The sequence below is a fragment of the Procambarus clarkii genome, chromosome 15, assembly GCF_040958095.1.
Source record: "Procambarus clarkii isolate CNS0578487 chromosome 15, FALCON_Pclarkii_2.0, whole genome shotgun sequence".
Classification (NCBI taxonomy): Eukaryota; Metazoa; Arthropoda; class Malacostraca; order Decapoda; family Cambaridae; genus Procambarus; species Procambarus clarkii.
The window spans coordinates 44653514-44677160 of record NC_091164.1 but is presented as its reverse complement, the minus strand read 5'-3'; the positions used below and the strand labels follow the sequence as shown (position 1 = coordinate 44677160).

Genomic DNA, 23647 nt, shown 5'->3' with positions numbered 1-23647 from the left:
CGTGTTCCAGCCAAAACCGCCGCCACCGCCACCGCCATAAGCCGCCATCCTGCCACCCACGCATCAAATATTGTGCCAGACCGGGGTCCTGCCATCAACCACTACTCCAGGCTAACGTTTTAGAAGTAAGGGTCAATATTTTCCTGTGAGAACGCTCACTCATCAGTGAGGAGGAAGGAAGCTTCCCGCGCCAGCCATTTTTGAACCTCGCGCCACCACGTGGGAACCACCTATTACACCCACCACCACCACCACCGCCACCCAAGCTGACAGTATCAAGCTTCGTGAGGGTGCAAGCTACTGCAATCGTCGTCAGCCATCGTCGCAAGTATCAACTGGTTATTCCATCGTCGCAATATTGTCGTCGTCAGAATTTATCTTCGTGCCTCTAGCCTGAACAGTGTGGGGTCCCTGAGTCTCGCGCCACCGCCGCCAGGAGCGCTGCCGTCGCATCCAGTTTGTAAACACGCCTCACATGGGCCTCTTCAGATCTTCACGACGCTTCTCCTACTTTGGCTACTGGTGATCCTCATAAATTACAACCCTGAGATAAGTAATTGCTAGTTGAGAACAACGTGCCAAGTGTTAAAAAGTGACTTATGTAATAATTCCCATAATATCCTGTGAATTAACCATTCAGTGACTTGTTAAATATTGGAGCTGGTTCAGTACTGCACTCCCCACAGTTTTCCTGTGTGATTTCAACATTCCTGCTTCTTACAGTAATTTCATTGAATTTTAATTGTTCTCCTAGAGTGTTATTGGTAAATTCAAATTCCAGTGAATTAAGAAATCCTTGTTTTAGTAGCAGTTAAGGATTTGTGCAATATAATTTTTTTTAATTTCTCCAGACTTAACTTGAAATTTATCCTTTAAGCATTTTATTTTAAACTTTTACCATAGGAGTTATATACATTCCTGTGTCCAGTTTATGTGCTACATCCATATTTCTTGCATTGCCACTTGTTGTGTTGAATCTTTTTAATGAAATTTTGCAATTGCATTTCCCAGTTTTTATTCTAAATTGCTGTGCTTAGTCTGGTTTAATTAATTTACATACATCTAATTCCAGTCATTTTTTTAATGAAAGATTGCTAAATTTAGTTTACAATTGCTTGTTCTTGATTATTTTCTTGCCTAGCCCAATTTAATAATTTTATTTCTGCTATTTTTACTTTAGCCAAGTTGATATTTTTTTGTGTTTATTTTTGTGTATACTATTTCTGATGCCAGGTGCACTTAATTATAATCTGCGTTCAAATATTACTTCCACGGCTGTGACAATGCCTACCACTGTTGAAACCCCTTCAGACTCAACAGGAGCAGTTGCTCATCCCAATGGCCAGAGATCAGCTCAGGAAATGGCTATTCCTCTTTTTGCTGGGGAATCGCGTTTATTAGAATCATGGTTTCGTAAGGTTGAAGCAAAAACAGTTGCACGTTTTTCTAAGCCTACTGATGCCGAATACTTAGCAATTGCACGGTCAGCCGTGGACACAACCAAAGGTGATGCACGTTTTGTTGTTGATGAGAAAGCCATTGTTAGCCTCCAGTCTTGGCCTGAATTTAAGGATTTCTTTCGCCGTCGCTTTGTTAATAAAGGAGACCTTGACCCATATAGGTTAGTCAAGAAAATTGCCAATGCCACCATGCAGCCTGGTGAATCGTTTAATGCGTTTACTAGCCGTCTCGATCAGTATCTGTATGCCTTAGTTTCTGCTATGAATAATTCAACTTGGTTAGATAAAGACAATAATCTGTCCCCTGAGGCTATGGCCAAAATGATAGCATTTGGTACTTTAATGCATTTTGCCCCCGAGCATACAAAACCAATCGTTGAGTGTTTGCCTCACCTGTTTGCCTCACTCAATAAATATATACAGAAGCGACTACTGTGTCTACATTCAACCCGAACAAGGCAAACGAATACACACATGACACCCAAGCGTTGCACACATGACACATGACACTCAAGCGTTGCACACATTACACTCAAGCGTTGCACACATGACACTCAAGCGTTGCACACATGACACCCAAGCGTTGCACACGTGACACATGACACTCATGCGTTACACACATGACACCCAAGCGTTGCACACATGACACTCAAGCGTTGCACACATGACACCCAAGCGTTGCACACATGACACATGACACTCAAGCGTTGCACACATTACACTCAAGCGTTGCACACATTACACTCAAGCGTTGCATACATGGCACTCAAGCGTTGCACACATGACACCCAAGCGTTGCACACATGACACATGACACTCAAGCGTTGCACACATGACACATGACACTCAAGCGTTGCACACATGACACATGACACTCAAGCGTTGCACACATGACACTCAAGCGTTGCACACATGACACATGACATGCATGCGTTGCACATATGACACTCAAGCGTTGCACACATGACACTCAAGCGTTTCACACATGACACTCAAACGTTGCACACGTGACACTCAAGCGTTGCACACATGACACTCAAGCGTTGCACACATGACGCTCAAGCGTTGCACACATGACACTCAAGCGTTGCACACATGACACATGACATGCATGCGTTGCACACATGACACTCAAGCGTTGCACACATGACACTCAAGCGTTGCACACATGACACCCAAGCGTTGCACACGTGACACATGACACTCAAGCGTTACACACATGACACCCAAGCGTTGCACACATGACACTCAAGCGTTGCACACATGACACCCAAGCGTTGCACACATGACACATGACACTCAAGCGTTGCACACATTACACTCAAGCGTTGCACACATTACACTCAAGCGTTGCACACATGACACTCAAGCGTTGCACACATGACACCCAAGCGTTGCACACATGACACATGACACTCAAGCGTTGCACACATGACACATGACACTCAAGCGTTGCACACATGACACTCAAGCGTTGCACACATGACACCCAAGCGTTGTACACATGACACTCAAGCGTTGCACACATGACACTCAAGCGTTGCACACATGACACGTGACACTCAAGCGTTGCACACATGACACTCAAGCGTTGCACACATGACACTCAAGCGTTGCACACATGACACCCAAGCGTTGCACACATGACACATGACACCCAAGCGTTGCACACATGACACTCAAGCGTTGCACACATGACACCCAAGCGTTGCACACATGACACTCAAGCGTTGCACACATGACACATGGCACTCAAGCGTTGCACACATGACACTCATGCGTTGCACACATGACACTCAAGTGTTGCACACATGACACATGACACTCAAGCGTTGCACACATGACACTCAAGCGTTGCACACATGACACTCAAGCGTTGCACACATGACACTCAAGCGTTGCACACATGACACTCAAGCGTTGCACACATGACACTCAAGCGTTCCACACATGACACTTAAGCGTTGCACACATGACACTCAAGCGTTCCACACATGACACCCAAGCGTTGCACACATGACACCCACGCGTTGCACACATGACACCCAAGCGTTGCACACATGACACCCAAGCGTTGTACACATGACACTCAAGCGTTGCACACATGACACTCAAGCGTTGCACACATGACACATGACACTCAAGCGTTGCACACATGACACTCAAGCGTTGCACACATGACACTCAAGCGTTGCACACATGACACCCAAGCGTTGCACACATGACACATGACACCCAAGCGTTGCACACATGACACTCAAGCGTTGCACACATGACACCCAAGCGTTGCACACATGACACATGACACCCAAGCGTTACACACATGACACCCAAGCGTTGCACACATGACACTCAGGCGTTGCACACATGACACCCAAGCGTTGCACACATGACACATGACACTCAAGCGTTGCACACATTACACTGAAGCGTTGCACACATGACACTCAAGCGTTGCACACATGACACCCAAGCGTTGCACACGTGACACATGACACTCATGCGTTACACACATGACACCCAAGCGTTGCACACATGACACTCAAGCGTTGCACACATGACACCCAAGCGTTGCACACATGACACATGACACTCAAGCGTTGCACACATTACACTCAAGCGTTGCACACATTACACTCAAGCGTTGCACACATTACACTCAAGCGTTGCATACATGACACTCAAGCGTTGCACACATGACACCCAAGCGTTGCACACATGACACATGACACTCAAGCGTTGCACACATGACACATGACACTCAAGCGTTGCACACATGACACTCAAGCATTGCACACATGACACATGACATGCATGCGTTGCACATATGACACTCAAGCGTTGCACACATGACACTCAAGCGTTTCACACATGACACTCAAACGTTGCACACGTGACACTCAAGCGTTGCACACATGACACTCAAGCGTTGCACACATGACGCTCAAGCGTTGCACACATGACACTCAAGCGTTGCACACATGACACATGACATGCATGCGTTGCACACATGACACTCAAGCGTTACACACATGACACCCAAGCGTTGCACACATGACACTCAAGCGTTGCACACATGACACTCAAGCGTTACACACATGACACCCAAGCGTTGCACACATGACACTCAAGCGTTGCACACATGACACCCAAGCGTTGCACACATGACACATGACACTCAAGCGTTGCACACATTACACTCAAGCGTTGCACACATGACACATGACACTCAAGCGTTGCACACATGACACTCAAGCGTTGCACACATGACACTCAAGCGTTGCACACATGACACCCAAGCGTTGCACACATGACACCCATGCGTTGCACACATGACACTCAAGCGTTGCACACATGACACCCAAGCGTTGCACACATGACACCACAGCGTTGCACACATGACACCCAAGCGTTGCACACATGACACTCAGGCGTTGCACACATGACACCCAAGCGTTGCACACATGACACATGACACACATGACACTCAAACATATGACACATATGCGTTGCGTTGATATATATGCGTTGATATATATGCGTTGCGTTGAAACATATGACACATATCAAACATGACACTCAAGCGTTGCACACATGACACATGACATGCATGCGTTGCACACATGACACTCAAGCGTTACACACATGACACCCAAGCGTTGCACACATGACACTCAAGCGTTGCACACATGACACTCAAGCGTTACACACATGACACCCAAGCGTTGCACACATGACACTCAAGCGTTGCACACATGACACCCAAGCGTTGCACACATGACACATGACACTCAAGCGTTGCACACATTACACTCAAGCGTTGCACACATGACACATGACACTCAAGCGTTGCACACATGACACTCAAGCGTTGCACACATGACACTCAAGCGTTGCACACATGACACCCAAGCGTTGCACACATGACACCCATGCGTTGCACACATGACACTCAAGCGTTGCACACATGACACCCAAGCGTTGCACACATGACACCACAGCGTTGCACACATGACACCCAAGCGTTGCACACATGACACTCAGGCGTTGCACACATGACACCCAAGCGTTGCACACATGACACATGACACTCAAGCGTTGCACACATTACACTCAAGCGTTGCACACATGACACTCAAGCGTTGCACACATGACACCCAAGCGTTGCACACGTGACACATGACACTCATGCGTTACACACATGACACCCAAGCGTTGCACACATGACACTCAAGCGTTGCACACATGACACCCAAGCGTTGCACACATGACACATGACACTCAAGCGTTGCACACATTACACTCAAGCGTTGCACACATTACACTCAAGCGTTGCATACATGACACTCAAGCGTTGCACACATGACACCCAAGCGTTGCACACATGACACATGACACTCAAGCGTTGCACACATGACACATGACACTCAAGCGTTGCACACATGACACATGACACTCAAGCGTTGCACACATGACACTTAAGCGTTGCACACATGACACTCAAGCGTTCCACACATGACACCCAAGCGTTGCACACATGACACATGACACCCACGCGTTGCACACATGACACTCAAGCGTTGCACACATGACACCCAAGCGTTGCACACATGACACTCAAGCGTTGCACACATGACACATGGCACTCAAGCGTTGCACACATGACACATGACACTCATGCGTTGCACACATGACACTCAAGTGTTGCACACATGACACATGACACTCAAGCGTTGCACACATGACACTCAAGCGTTGCACACATGACACTCAAGCGTTGCACACATGACACTCAAGCGTTGCACACATGACACTCAAGCGTTGCACACATGACACTCAAGCGTTCCACACATGACACTTAAGCGTTGCACACATGACACTCAAGCGTTCCACACATGACACCCAAGCGTTGTACACATGACACCCACGCGTTGCACACATGACACCCAAGCGTTGCACACATGACACCCAAGCGTTGTACACATGACACTCAAGCGTTGCACACATGACACTCAAGCGTTGCACACATGACACATGACACTCAAGCGTTGCACACATGACACTCAAGCGTTGCACACATGACACTCAAGCGTTGCACACATGACACCCAAGCGTTGCACACATGACACATGACACCCAAGCGTTGCACACATGACACTCAAGCGTTGCACACATGACACCCAAGCGTTGCACACATGACACATGACACTCAAGCGTTGCACACATTACACTCAAGCGTTGCACACATGACACTCAGGCGTTGCACACATGACACCCAAGCGTTGCACACATGACACATGACACTCAAGCGTTGCACACATTACACTCAAGCGTTGCACACATGACACTCAAGCGTTGCACACATGACACCCAAGCGTTGCACACGTGACACATGACACTCATGCGTTACACACATGACACCCAAGCGTTGCACACATGACACTCAAGCGTTGCACACATGACACCCAAGCGTTGCACACATGACACATGACACTCAAGCGTTGCACACATTACACTCAAGCGTTGCACACATTACACTCAAGCGTTGCATACATGACACTCAAGCGTTGCACACATGACACCCAAGCGATGCACACATGACACATGACACTCAAGCGTTGCACACATGACACATGACACTCAAGCGTTGCACACATGACACATGACACTCAAGCGTTGCACACATGACACTCAAGCATTGCACACATGACACATGACATTCATGCGTTGCACATATGACACTCAAGCGTTGCACACATGACACTCAAGCGTTTCACACATGACACTCAAACGTTGCACACGTGACACTCAAGCGTTGCACACATGACACTCAAGCGTTGCACACATGACGCTCAAGCGTTGCACACATGACACTCAAGCGTTGCACACATGACACATGACATGCATGCGTTGCACACATGACACTCAAGCGTTACACACATGACACCCAAGCGTTGCACACATGACACTCAAGCGTTGCACACATGACACTCAAGCGTTACACACATGACACCCAAGCGTTGCACACATGACACTCAAGCGTTGCACACATGACACCCAAGCGTTGCACACATGACACATGACACTCAAGCGTTGCACACATTACACTCAAGCGTTGCACACATGACACATGACACTCAAGCGTTGCACACATGACACTCAAGCGTTGCACACATGACACTCAAGCGTTGCACACATGACACCCAAGCGTTGCACACATGACACCCATGCGTTGCACACATGACACTCAAGCGTTGCACACATGACACCCAAGCGTTGCACACATGACACCACAGCGTTGCACACATGACACCCAAGCGTTGCACACATGACACTCAGGCGTTGCACACATGACACCCAAGCGTTGCACACATGACACATGACACTCAAGCGTTGCACACATTACACTCAAGCGTTGCACACATGACACTCAAGCGTTGCACACATGACACCCAAGCGTTGCACACGTGACACATGACACTCATGCGTTACACACATGACACCCAAGCGTTGCACACATGACACTCAAGCGTTGCACACATGACACCCAAGCGTTGCACACATGACACATGACACTCAAGCGTTGCACACATTACACTCAAGCGTTGCACACATTACACTCAAGCGTTGCATACATGACACTCAAGCGTTGCACACATGACACCCAAGCGTTGCACACATGACACATGACACTCAAGCGTTGCACACATGACACATGACACTCAAGCGTTGCACACATGACACATGACACTCAAGCGTTGCACACATGACACTTAAGCGTTGCACACATGACACTCAAGCGTTCCACACATGACACCCAAGCGTTGCACACATGACACATGACACCCACGCGTTGCACACATGACACCCAAGCGTTGCACACATGACACCCAAGCGTTGTACACATGACACTCAAGCGTTGCACACATCACACTCAAGCGTTGCACACATGACACGTGACACTCAAGCGTTGCACACATGACACTCAAGCGTTGCACACATGACACTCAAGCGTTGCACACATGACACCCAAGCGTTGCACACATGACACATGACACCCAAGCGTTGCACACATGACACTCAAGCGTTGCACACATGACACCCAAGCGTTGCACACTTGACACTCAAGCGTTGCACACATGACACATGACACTCAAGCGTTGCACACATGACACATGACACTCATGCGTTGCACACATGACACTCAAGCGTTGCACACATGACACATGACACTCAAGCGTTGCACACATGACACTCAAGCGTTGCACACATGACACTCAAGCGTTGCACACATGACACTCAAGCGTTGCACACATGACACTCAAGCGTTCCACACATGACACATGACACCTAAGCGTTGCACACATGACACTCAAGCGTTCCACACATGACACCCAAGCGTTGCACACATGACACCCACGCGTTGCACACATGACACCCAAGCGTTGCACACATGACACCCAAGCGTTGTACACATGACACTCAAGCGTTGCACACATGACACTCAAGCGTTGCACACATGACACATGACACTCAAGCGTTGCACACATGACACTCAAGCGTTGCACACATGACACTCAAGCGTTGCACACATGACACTCAAGCGTTGCACACATGACACCCAAGCGTTGCACACATGACACATGACACCCAAGCGTTGCACACATGACACTCAAGCGTTGCACACATGACACCCAAGCGTTGCACACATGACACATGACACCCAAGCGTTGCACACATGACACCCAAGCGTTGCACACATGACACTCAGGCGTTGCACACATGACACCCAAGCGTTGCACACATGACACATGACACTCAAGCGTTGCACACATTACACTCAAGCGTTGCACACATGACACTCAAGCGTTGCACACATGACACCCAAGCGTTGCACACGTGACACATGACACTCATGCGTTACACACATGACACCCAAGCGTTGCACACATGACACTCAAGCGTTGCACACATGACACCCAAGCGTTGCACACATGACACATGACACTCAAGCGTTGCACACATTACACTCAAGCGTTGCACACATTACACTCAAGCGTTGCATACATGACACTCAAGCGTTGCACACATGACACCCAAGCGATTGCACACATGACACATGACACTCAAGCGTTGCACACATGACACATGACACTCAAGCGTTGCACACATGACACATGACACTCAAGCGTTGCACACATGACACTCAAGCATTGCACACATGACACATGACATGCATGCGTTGCACATATGACACTCAAGCGTTGCACACATGACACTCAAGCGTTTCACACATGACACTCAAACGTTGCACACGTGACACTCAAGCGTTGCACACATGACACTCAAGCGTTGCACACATGACGCTCAAGCGTTGCACACATGACACTCAAGCGTTGCACACATGACACATGACATGCATGCGTTGCACACATGACACTCAAGCGTTACACACATGACACCCAAGCGTTGCACACATGACACTCAAGCGTTGCACGACACATGACACTCAAGCGTTGCACACATTACACTCAAGCGTTGCACACATGACACTCAAGCGTTGCACACATGACACCCAAGCGTTGCACACATGACACATGACACTCAAGCGTTGCACACATTACACTCAAGCGTTGCACACATGACACATGACACTCAAGCGTTGCACACATGACACTCAAGCGTTGCACACATGACACCTCAAGCGTTGCACACATGACACCAAGCGTTGCACACATGACACCCATGCGTTGCACACATGACACTCAAGCGTTGCACACATGACACCCAAGCGTTGCACACATGACACCACAGCGTTGCACACATGACACCCAAGCGTTGCACACATGACACTCAGGCGTTGCACACATGACACCCAAGCGTTGCACACATGACACATGACACTCAAGCGTTGCACACATTACACTCAAGCGTTGCACACATGACACTCAAGCGTTGCACACATGACACCCAAGCGTTGCACACGTGACACATGACACTCATGCGTTACACACATGACACCCAAGCGTTGCACACATGACACTCAAGCGTTGCACACATGACACCCAAGCGTTGCACACATGACACATGACACTCAAGCGTTGCACACATGACACTCATGCGTTGCACACATGACACTCAAGTGTTGCACACATGACACATGACACTCAAGCGTTGCACACATGACACTCAAGCGTTGCACACATGACACTCAAGCGTTGCACACATGACACTCAAGCGTTGCACACATGACACTCAAGCGTTGCACACATGACACTCAAGCGTTCCACACATGACACTTAAGCGTTGCACACATGACACTCAAGCGTTGCACACATGACACTCAAGCGTTGCACACATGACACATGGCACTCAAGCGTTGCACACATGACACTCATGCGTTGCACACATGACACTCAAGTGTTGCACACATGACACATGACACTCAAGCGTTGCACACATGACACTCAAGCGTTGCACACATGACACTCAAGCGTTGCACACATGACACTCAAGCGTTGCACACATGACACTCAAGCGTTGCACACATGACACTCAAGCGTTCCACACATGACACTTAAGCGTTGCACACATGACACTCAAGCGTTCCACACATGACACCCAAGCGTTGCACACATGACACCCACGCGTTGCACACATGACACCCAAGCGTTGCACACATGACACCCAAGCGTTGTACACATGACACTCAAGCGTTGCACACATGACACTCAAGCGTTGCACACATGACACATGACACTCAAGCGTTGCACACATGACACTCAAGCGTTGCACACATGACACTCAAGCGTTGCACACATGACACTCAAGCGTTGCACACATGACACCCAAGCGTTGCACACATGACACATGACACCCAAGCGTTGCACACATGACACTCAAGCGTTGCACACATGACACCCAAGCGTTGCACACATGACACATGACACCCAAGCGTTGCACACATGACACCCAAGCGTTGCACACATGACACTCAGGCGTTGCACACATGACACCCAAGCGTTGCACACATGACACATGACACTCAAGCGTTGCACACATTACACTCAAGCGTTGCACACATGACACTCAAGCGTTGCACACATGACACCCAAGCGTTGCACACGTGACACATGACACTCATGCGTTACACACATGACACCCAAGCGTTGCACACATGACACTCAAGCGTTGCACACATGACACCCAAGCGTTGCACACATGACACATGACACTCAAGCGTTGCACACATTACACTCAAGCGTTGCACACATTACACTCAAGCGTTGCATACATGACACTCAAGCGTTGCACACATGACACCCAAGCGATGCACACATGACACATGACACTCAAGCGTTGCACACATGACACCCAAGCGTTGCACACATGACACATGACACTCAAGCGTTGCACACATTACACTCAAGCGTTGCACACATTACACTCAAGCGTTGCATACATGACACTCAAGCGTTGCACACATGACACCCAAGCGATGCACACATGACACATGACACTCAAGCGTTGCACACATGACACATGACACTCAAGCGTTGCACACATGACACATGACACTCAAGCGTTGCACACATGACACTCAAGCATTGCACACATGACACATGACATGCATGCGTTGCACATATGACACTCAAGCGTTGCACACATGACACTCAAGCGTTTCACACATGACACTCAAACGTTGCACACGTGACACTCAAGCGTTGCACACATGACACTCAAGCGTTGCACACATGACGCTCAAGCGTTGCACACATGACACTCAAGCGTTGCACACATGACACATGACATGCATGCGTTGCACACATGACACTCAAGCGTTACACACATGCCACCCAAGCGTTGCACACATGACACTCAAGCGTTGCACACATGACACTCAAGCGTTACACACATGACACCCAAGCGTTGCACACATGACACTCAAGCGTTGCACACATGACACCCAAGCGTTGCACACATGACACATGACACTCAAGCGTTGCACACATTACACTCAAGCGTTGCACACATGACACATGACACTCAAGCGTTGCACACATGACACTCAAGCGTTGCACACATGACACTCAAGCGTTGCACACATGACACCCAAGCGTTGCACACATGACACCCATGCGTTGCACACATGACACTCAAGCGTTGCACACATGACACCCAAGCGTTGCACACATGACACCACAGCGTTGCACACATGACACCCAAGCGTTGCACACATGACACTCAGGCGTTGCACACATGACACCCAAGCGTTGCACACATGACACATGACACTCAAGCGTTGCACACATTACACTCAAGCGTTGCACACATGACACTCAAGCGTTGCACACATGACACCCAAGCGTTGCACACGTGACACATGACACTCATGCGTTACACACATGACACCCAAGCGTTGCACACATGACACTCAAGCGTTGCACACATGACACCCAAGCGTTGCACACATGACACATGACACTCAAGCGTTGCACACATTACACTCAAGCGTTGCACACATTACACTCAAGCGTTGCATACATGACACTCAAGCGTTGCACACATGACACCCAAGCGTTGCACACATGACACATGACACTCAAGCGTTGCACACATGACACATGACACTCAAGCGTTGCACACATGACACATGACACTCAAGCGTTGCACACATGACACTCAAGCATTGCACACATGACACATGACATGCATGCGTTGCACATATGACACTCAAGCGTTGCACACATGACACTCAAGCGTTTCACACATGACACTCAAACGTTGCACACGTGACACTCAAGCGTTGCACACATGACACTCAAGCGTTGCACACATGACGCTCAAGCGTTGCACACATGACACTCAAGCGTTGCACACATGACACATGACATGCATGCGTTGCACACATGACACTCAAGCGTTACACACATGACACCCAAGCGTTGCACACATGACACTCAAGCGTTGCACACATGACACTCAAGCGTTACACACATGACACCCAAGCGTTGCACACATGACACTCAAGCGTTGCACACATGACACCCAAGCGTTGCACACATGACACTCAAGCGTTGCACACATTACACTCAAGCGTTGCACACATTACACTCAAGCGTTGCACACATGACACTCAAGCGTTGCACACATGACACCCAAGCGTTGCACACATGACACATGACACTCAAGCGTTGCACACATGACACTCAAGCGTTGCACACATGACACTCAAGCGTTGCACACATGACACATGACATGCATGCGTTGCACACATGACACTCAAGCGTTGCACACATGACACTCAAGCGTTTCACACATTACACTCAAACGTTGCACACGTGACACTCAAGCGTTGCACACATGGCACTCAAGCGTTGTACACATGACGCTCAAGCGTTGCACACATGACACTCAAGCGTTGCACACATGACACATGACATGCATGCGTTGCACACATGACACTCAAGCGTTGCACACATGACACTCAAGCGTTTCACACATGACACTCAAACGTTGCACACGTGACACTCAAGCGTTGCACACATGACACTCAAGCGTTGCACACATGACACCCAAGCGTTGCACGCATGACACTCAAGCGTTGCACACATGACACCCAAGCGTTGCACACGTGACACTCAAGCGTTGAACACATGACACCCAAGCGTTGCACACATGACACATGACACTCAAGCGTTGCACACATGACACATGACACTCTAGCGTTGCACACATGACACTCAAGCGTTGCACACATGACACTCAAGCGTTGCACACATGACACTCAAGCGTTGCACACATGACACTCAAGCGTTGCACATATGACACTCAAGCGTTGCACACATGACACATGAAACTCAAGCATTGCACACATGACACTCAAGCGTTGCACACATGACACTCAAGCGTTGCACACATGACACCCAAGCGTTGCACACATGACACATGACACCCAAGCGTTGCACACTTGACACCCAAGCGTTGCACACATGACACCCAAGCGTTGCATACATGACACTCAAGCGTTGCTCATATGCACATGACATGCAAGCGTTGAACACATGACGCTCAAGCGTTGCACACATGACGCTCAAGCGTTGCACACATGACACTCAAGCGTTGCACACATGACACATGACATGCATGCGTTGCACACATGACACATGACATGCATGCGTTGCACACATGACACATGACATGCATGCGTTGCACACATGACACTCAAGCGTTTCACACATGACACTCAAACGTTGCACACATGACACTCAAGCGTTGCACACATGACACTCAAGCGTTGCACACATGACACCCAAGCGTTGCACACATGACACTCAAGCGTTGCACATATGACACATGACACTCAAGCGTTGCACATATGACACATGACACTCAAGCGTTGCACACATGACACATGACACTCAAGCGTTGCACACATGACACATGACACTCAAGCGTTGCACACATGACACTCAAGCGTTGCACACATGACACTCAAGCGTTGCACACATGACACTCAAGCGTTGCACACATGACACTCAAGCGTTGCACACATGACACTCAAGCGTTGCACACATGACACTCAAGCGTTGCACATTTGACACACAAGCGTTGCACACATGACACATGACACTAAAGCGTTGCACACATGACACTCAAGCGTTGCACACATGACACTCAAGCGTTGCACACATGACACCCAAGCGTTGCACACATGACACCCAAGCGTTGCACACATGACACTGTTGTAATCCACAAGTTAGTAGGAATTATTAGCTAGAGGATCATTACTACAACACTTAACGAATGATGATTGAAAGTACATGTAAGTAGACAGACTATGGATCACATATCTAAGAAAGGTCAATGGATTAAGACCGAAGCTGTTTAGCCAAATGATTAATTCCTGGAAAGAGGAATTATTCTTCGTCAGGCTTCCAGGAACAAGATTACCTCTCTAGGGATAAGATTAATCGGATTATACCTTCCTTGAGAGGTGGGGTGAAATGGTTGAGGGAGATGGCTGACTGGAGGCAGTCTGATTGTGGAAGTTGAACGAGCAAGTCCTTTTGGATCCCCGGTTGTGGCAGCAGCGAAGTGTAGCAGACAGCTATGCGAGAGCCTGTTGTGATCTTAGTGACCAAGTTAAGTCTGCAGTATGTGAGTATTGAATGTAAGACTAACCGGGTGTGGAGCGTTGTAGTAATCATTCCGTATTAGGGACTTAGGCGGAAGTTACGAGTGTGGGTGGTGATCGCGGAGGTCAGGTGGTCTATGGGTATTGGAAGTGTATTGACCTAATAGAGTATGTTAATATGTATTTATTTGTCAGACCCTATTCTTTGTAATTAAATGACAAAACCCGACAGCCCTTAAAGACCTTCGATGTGTCCCGACATAGTGTTCCTGGTTTGGTTGGTGAGGGAATGTTAGGGAATTGGTAGACGACATATTTGGTGGCAGCGCAAACAGGTTTTGGAACACTGTGCGAGATGAAGGAAGTGTGGTTCTGGTTTAGTTGGTGAGGGAATGTTCGGGAAATGGTAGACGTCGGGTTGTGGTGAGAATGGGGGTTACTAGACGGAGGAAAGAAGGGTCAGGTGAGACCAGGGCAGAGGTGTTAGTTAATTAAAGGGACTAGGCCATTGTGGGGCACATGTGGGGTTTATTTCTTTCTTTCCAGATTCCCGCAACGAGAGACGGCTAAGAGGCAAGTCTGGACCACTGAAGCATCGGGATCCAAAACAAGTGCAGTGTTCGTAGTGCGGATTATACAGTGTTCGTAGTGTGGATTATACAGTGTTCGCAGTGCGGATTATACAGCGTGGCGAGGTAAACTAGCGCGGGTGAATGTGAGCCAGCGTTGGCCATGTGCGGGCCAAGCGATGGGTGGGCCAAGCAAGCCTCACCTTGGAGCTTGTTTTATATCGTCGGTATGGTGGTAATAGTGAGAAACCGTTGCTAAGGACCAATCAAGCGTGAAAACTATGTAATTTGAAGTTAAGTAAATTTCATGCAACGTGTAAATCGAATATTTTAAAGATAAATAAATATTACGTAAAGATTCGAGCGATTTCAGGCGTTACATCGAAACAGAAAATAGGCGAAGTGAATTGTGAACTTCTAGGCATAGCGAGCGACGCGTAATTTGACGTCTGGGGTTCGATGTCTCGTGTACCCTGGAGAGGTCCATGGAGATTTTTTGTGGGTGCAGGTAGCATTATGGAGAGTGTTACCGTGGGACACGGGGAGCGTGTCCCGTTGGTGGGGGTGTGTGGCGCCGGGAGTAGTGCATGGTTGTGTATTGGCGTTTGGACGCCGGGGTGTGTAGTGTAATGCATGTGGTGTGTAGTGTAATGCATGTGTAGTGGCTTATTAGACGCCAGCGTAATGCATAGTATTTACTGTAGTGAAATGTGCATGTTTTCACTGTGGATATCATGGATGTAGTATAGTGCATGACATTGTTGGCATTGTAGCGCCAAGGTGTAGCATGTGTAGCATAACTGGGTGTTGTAACACCGGGTGTATTGTAGACATTAGCGTTGAAGTATGTTAACGCAGGTGGTAGAGTGTGGCGGGTGGCCACTACACAAGAAATTATGCCTGACGAGTGTTGGTCAGGTAATTAATGGATTACGAGAGAAAAGGGAGTGTGTGTGGCGTCTGGTTACTTATTGGTGGTGTTATTGGTGGTGACGTCTCGTGGTGTTTTGATGCGCTCTGGCGCAAGGCATATGCCTGTGGTGGTAATGGTGTTGGGGACGCCGAGTGTTGTGTTGATGGCGTTGGGGACGCCGAGTGTTGTGTTGAGGGCGTTGGGGACGCCGTGTGTTGTGTTGAGGGCGTTGGGGACGCCGTGTGTTGTGTTGATGGCGTTGGGGACGCCGAGTGTTGTGTTGAGGGCGTGGGGACGCCGTGTGTTGTGTTGAGGGCGTTGGGGACGCCGTGTGTTGTGTTGAGGGCGTTGGGGACGCCGAGTGTTGTGTTGAAGGCGTTGGGGACGCCGTGTGTTGTGTTGATGGCGTTGGGGACGCCGAGTGTTGTGTTGAGGGCGTGGGGACGCCGTGTGTTGTGTTGAGGGCGTTGGGGACGCCGAGTGTTGTGTTGAGGGCGTGGGGACGCCGTGTGTTGTGTTGAGGGCGTTGGGGACGCCGTGTGTTGTGTTGAGGGCGTTGGAGACGCCGGGTGTGGTGTTGAGGGCGTTGGGGACGCCGTGTGTTGTGTTGAGGGCGTTGGGGACGCCATGTGTTGTGTTAAGGGCGTTGGGGACGCCGTGGGTTGTGTTGAGGGCGTTGGGGACGCCATTGGGTTGTGTTGAGGGCGTTGGGGACGCCATTGGGTGGTGTAGTGTAGTGGCGTTTGGACGCCTGGTATGGAGTGTGGTGTTGTGGAGTATATGGTGGCGCAGGGGCGCCAGGTAGTGGTCGGTAAGGTGAGTATTGGCGTAGCAAGGTCGGTGCGTTAGGACGCAGGAAGTGGTTGTAGGGATGTATGGCGTTATATTGAGGTCATCAGTGGTTGGGATGACCAGTGGTAATGGTGTGTCGGAGTGGGTAAGTCTTATGGATAAGATGAAATGTGGATAATTGCAGGAGTTGGTGGCTGCAGTAGGCGAGTCAAGTCGATATCTCTAGCAAGACTCATAAAAGACTAATAAAAATTCATTAATTTCATTAAAATTTTCATTAATTATGTCGGAGTGGGTAAGTCTTATGGATAAGATTACAATGTAGAATTTCAAAAATTTCAGGTGTTGGTGGTTGCAGTGGGCGAGCCAAGTAGATATACTAATTTCTCATTAATTAAGTTGTTACAGGAATCTCGCTAGAAGCGAGCCAGTGGCAGTATGATGCTTTAGTGACATTAGTTGTGAAATTATTTTAATGAGGTATTTATTGTGGTTATGTATGTGTATGTATATACTGTATGTGTATGTATATACTGTATGTGTATGTATATACTGTATATTACCTCATCGGCACCATTACTGAGTGTTAGGCTTGAGAAGGTCCCCCGGGATCATGTCACAGAGCTTCAGGTAGAGTAGAAGGGAAGCTATGAGGCTACACTCAGTTATTCTAGAAAAAAAAAGGGGGAGGAAGTGAAGCCAACGTGACGTTATAGGCGAAATTCGCCCCCTGACATCAAAGCAGGGATAAGGGCCAGCTGCAATGGTTTTGCAGCTGCGCTCAGGCTATATACGGGGAGAGAGTAAGGAGCCGAGGGGGTTATGTGATAATGGGATTGAGCCAGGGGGCTCCGAGGGAATATTTTGCAGGTACAGCGGTCGGGAAGGTGTGAATACAGGTGGACACACTCTGGGCGGATGGGCCTAGACCAGAGAGCTGTGAGGGATCTACAGCGTTCTGGGATTGGTGCCCTGGAACGAGACGTCAGCACAGACCCAAGGGGACATGACCCTGGGGTAGGAATCTCCGTTGCTCTGGAGGCCAGGATCACGTTACCTCAGAGCAACGATGGGACATTAACAACATTCACCAGGCTGGACAGCCTGGGTTTTGTCTGGGTCATGGAGGATCTATGACCTAGCAACCATGGGACACGAAGACAAGAGAAGTGATGCTGCAAATTGTGGAGGAGGCCAGTGAAACATTGTGTGATCATTGTAAGCCCTTATGTCAACAGTACAGGGCAAGATGTTAAATTATAATTACTAAGGATGAACAACCTTAGATATATATGTGTTATGTATATATTAATGACTAGTGTCATTTCTGTTTAAGTGCCAGCATTCTGGTCCATGTAATTTTATGGTTATGTTTGTATGTAATTATATGTCAGCAGTTTAGGTATATGTGCATTGTTGGAGATGGGAAAAATTATTACAGACTATTTTACCTGTGCTATGATGTGAATATAATGTATATGTTGGAGAAGTGTTGTGAGTCATGTCGGGGAAAATTTTAATTTATTTCATTGTGTGTATGATGAACTTATTGGATGATTTTTTAGTTGTACACATATGGTGGGTGCATCCTCCAGGTCCTTGCACTAATGGAACCATTGCAATGATGCATATGGGGACATATGCGTGTTTAAGGAGGGGAGTGGTGTTGTAATCCACAAGTTAGTAGGAATTATTAGCTAGAGGATCATTACTACAACACTTAACGAATGATGATTGAAAGTACATGTAAGTAGACAGACTATGGATCACATATCTAAGAAAGGTCAATGGATTAAGACCGAAGCTGTTTAGCCAAATGATTAATTCCTGGAAAGAGGAATTATTCTTCGTCAGGCTTCCAGGAACAAGATTACCTCTCTAGGGATAAGATTAATCGGATTATACCTTCCTTGAGAGGTGGGGTGAAATGGTTGAGGGAGATGGCTGACTGGAGGCAGTCTGATTGTGGAAGTTGAACGAGCAAGTCCTTTTGGATCCCCGGTTGTGGCAGCAGCGAAGTGTAGCAGACAGCTATGCGAGAGCCTGTTGTGATCTTAGTGACCAAGTTAAGTCTGCAGTATGTGAGTATTGAATGTAAGACTAACCGGGTGTGGAGCGTTGTAGTAATCATTCCGTATTAGGGACTTAGGCGGAAGTTACGAGTGTGGGTGGTGATCGCGGAGGTCAGGTGGTCTATGGGTATTGGAAGTGTATTGACCTAATAGAGTATGTTAATATGTATTTATTTGTCAGACCCTATTCTTTGTAATTAAATGACAAAACCCGACGGCCTTTAAATACCTTCCATATGTTCATTCATTGTGTTCCAGTACAAACCTAGTGGTACGCCTCAAGGGTCTGGTGTGTGTAGGAGTACACGGTGGTAGTAACGGTTGCTGAGGCAAGGTGTTATGTGTTGTGTATCTGCTGTGTTCGGAATGAACCGGGGTTCAGCGTCACGACAACACCCAAGCGTTGCACACATGACACATGACACCCAAGCGTTGCATACATGACACTCAAGCGTTGCACACATGACACTCAAGCGTTGTACACATGACACATGACATGCAAGCGTTGCACACATGACACTCAAGCGTTGCACACATGACACTCAAGAGTTGCACACATGACATGGAAGCGTTGCACACATGACACATGACACTCAAGCGTTGTACACATGACACCCAAGCGTTGCACACATGACACATGACACTCAAGCGTTGCACACATGACACATGACACTCAAGCGTTGCACACATGACACTCAAGCGTTGCACACATGACACTCAAGCGTTGCACACATGACACTCAAGCGTTGCACACATGACACTCAAGCGTTGCACATATGACACTCAAGCGTTGCACACATGACACATGAAACTCAAGCATTGCACACATGACACTCAAGCGTTGTACACATGACACTCAAGCGTTGCACACATGACACCCAAGCGTTGCACACATGACACATGACACCCAAGCGTTGCACACATGACACCCAAGCGTTGCACACATGACACCCAAGCGTTGCATACATGACACTCAAGCGTTGCTCATATGACACATGACATGCAAGCGTTGAACACATGACGCTCAAGCGTTGCACACATGACGCTCAAGCGTTGCACACATGACACTCAAGCGTTGCACACATGACACATGACATGCATGCGTTGCACACATGACACATGACATGCATGCGTTGCACACATGACACATGACATGCATGCGTTGCACACATGACACTCAAGCGTTTCACACATGACACTCAAACGTTGCACACATGACACTCAAGCGTTGCACACATGACACTCAAGCGTTGCACACATGACACCCAAGCGTTGCACACATGACACTCAAGCGTTGCACATATGACACATGACACTCAAGCGTTGCACATATGACACATGACACTCAAGCGTTGCACACATGACACTCAAGCGTTGCACACATGACACATGACACTCAAGCGTTGCACACATGACACTCAAGCGTTGCACACATGACACTCAAGCGTTGCACACATGACACTCAAGCGTTCCACACATGACACTCAAGCGTTGCACACATGACACTCAAGCGTTGCACACATGACACTCAAGCGTTGCACATTTGACACACAAGCGTTGCACACATGACACTAAAGCGTTGCACACATGACACTCAAGCGTTGCACACATGACACTCAAGCGTTGCACACATGACACCCAAGCGTTGCACACATGACACCCAAGCGTTGCACACATGACACCCAAGCGTTGCACACATGACACATGACACCCAAGCGTTGCATACATGACACTCAAGCGTTGCACACATGACACTCAAGCGTTGCACACATGACACATGACATGCAAGCGTTGCACACATGACACTCAAGCGTTGCACACATGACACTCAAGAGTTGCACACATGACATGGAAGCGTTGCACACATGACACATGACACTCAAGCGTTGTACACATGACACCCAAGCGTTGCACACATGACACATGACACTCAAGCGTTGCACCCATGACACTCAAGCGTTGCACACATGACACCCAAGCGTTGCACACATGACACATGACACTCAAGCGTTGCACCCATGACACTCAAGCGTTGCACCCATGACACTCAAGCGTTGCACCCATGACACATGAAACTCAAACGTTGCACACATGACACCCAGGCGTTGCACACATGACACCCAAGCGTTGCACACATGACACCCAAGCGTTGCACACATGACATATGACACCCAATTATTGCACACATGACACCCAAGTGTTGTACACATGACACATTACACCCAAGCGTTGTACACATGAAACATGAAACTCAAGCGGTGTACATATGACACATAACACCCAAGCGGTGTACATGACACATGATACCCAAGCGGTGTACATATGACACATGACACTCAAGCGGTGTACATGACACATGATACTCAAGCGGTGCACACACGACACTCAATCGTTGCACACATGACACTCAAGCGTTGCACACATACCACTCAAGCGGTGTTCATATGACACGTAACACTCAAGCGGTGTACAGATGACACATGACACCCAAGCATTGTACACATGAAACATGACACCCAAGCGTTGCACACATGACACTCAAGCGTTGCACACATGACACTCAAGCGTTGCACACATGACACTCAAGCGTTGCACACATGGCACTCAAGCGTTGTACACATGACACTCAAGCGTTGCACACATGACACTCAAGCGTTGCACATATGACAGTCAAGCGTTGCACATATGACACTCAAGCGTTGCACACATGACACATGACACTCAAGCGTTGCACACATGACACTCAAGCGTTGCACACATGACACTCAAGCGTTGCACACATGACACCCAAGCGTTGCACACATGACACATGACACTCAAGCGTTGCACACATGACACTCAAGCGTTGCACACATGACACTCAAGCGTTGCACACATGACACCCAAGCGTTGCACACATGACACATGACACCCAAGTGTTGCACACATGACACCCAAGCTTTGCACACATGACACATGACACCCAAGCGTTGCATACATGACACCCAAACGTTGCACATATGCCACATGACATGCAAGCGTTTCACACATGACGCTCAAGCGTTGCACACATGACACATGACATGCAAGCGTTGCACACATGACACTCAAGCGTTGCACACATGACACATGACATGCAAGCGTTGCACACATGACACCCAAGCGTTGCACACATAACACTCAAGCGTTTCACACATTACACTCAAGCGTTGCACACATGACACTCAAACGTTGCACACATGACATGGAAGCGTTGCACACATGACATGGAAGCGTTGCACACATGACATGGAAGCGTTGCACACATGACACATGACACTCAAGCGTTGCACACATGACACATGACACTCAAGCGTTGCACACATGACACCCAAGCGTTGCACACATGACACATGACACTCAAGCGTTGCACCCATGACACATGAAACTCAAACGTTGCACACATGACACATGACACCCAAGCGTTGCACACATGACATATGACATCCAATTATTGCACACATGACACCCAAGCGTTGTACACATGACACATGACACCCAAGCGTTGTACACATGAAACATGAAACTCAAACGGTGTACATATGACACATAACACCCAAGCGGTGTACATGACACATGATACCCAAGCGGTGTACATATGACACATAACACTCAAGCGGTGTACATGACACATGATACCCAAGCGGTGTACATATGACACATACCACTCAAGCGGTGTACATATG

The 23647-nt window shown here is 48.4% G+C and overlaps 1 protein-coding gene across 1 annotated transcript in view; it reads right to left on the bottom strand.

Annotated features, from left to right (window-relative positions):
• The window catches only part of LOC123752140 (adhesion G protein-coupled receptor L4), a 406311-nt gene that overhangs the window by 115872 nt on the left and 266792 nt on the right, over window positions 1–23647 (bottom strand). The window lies entirely within an intron of this gene.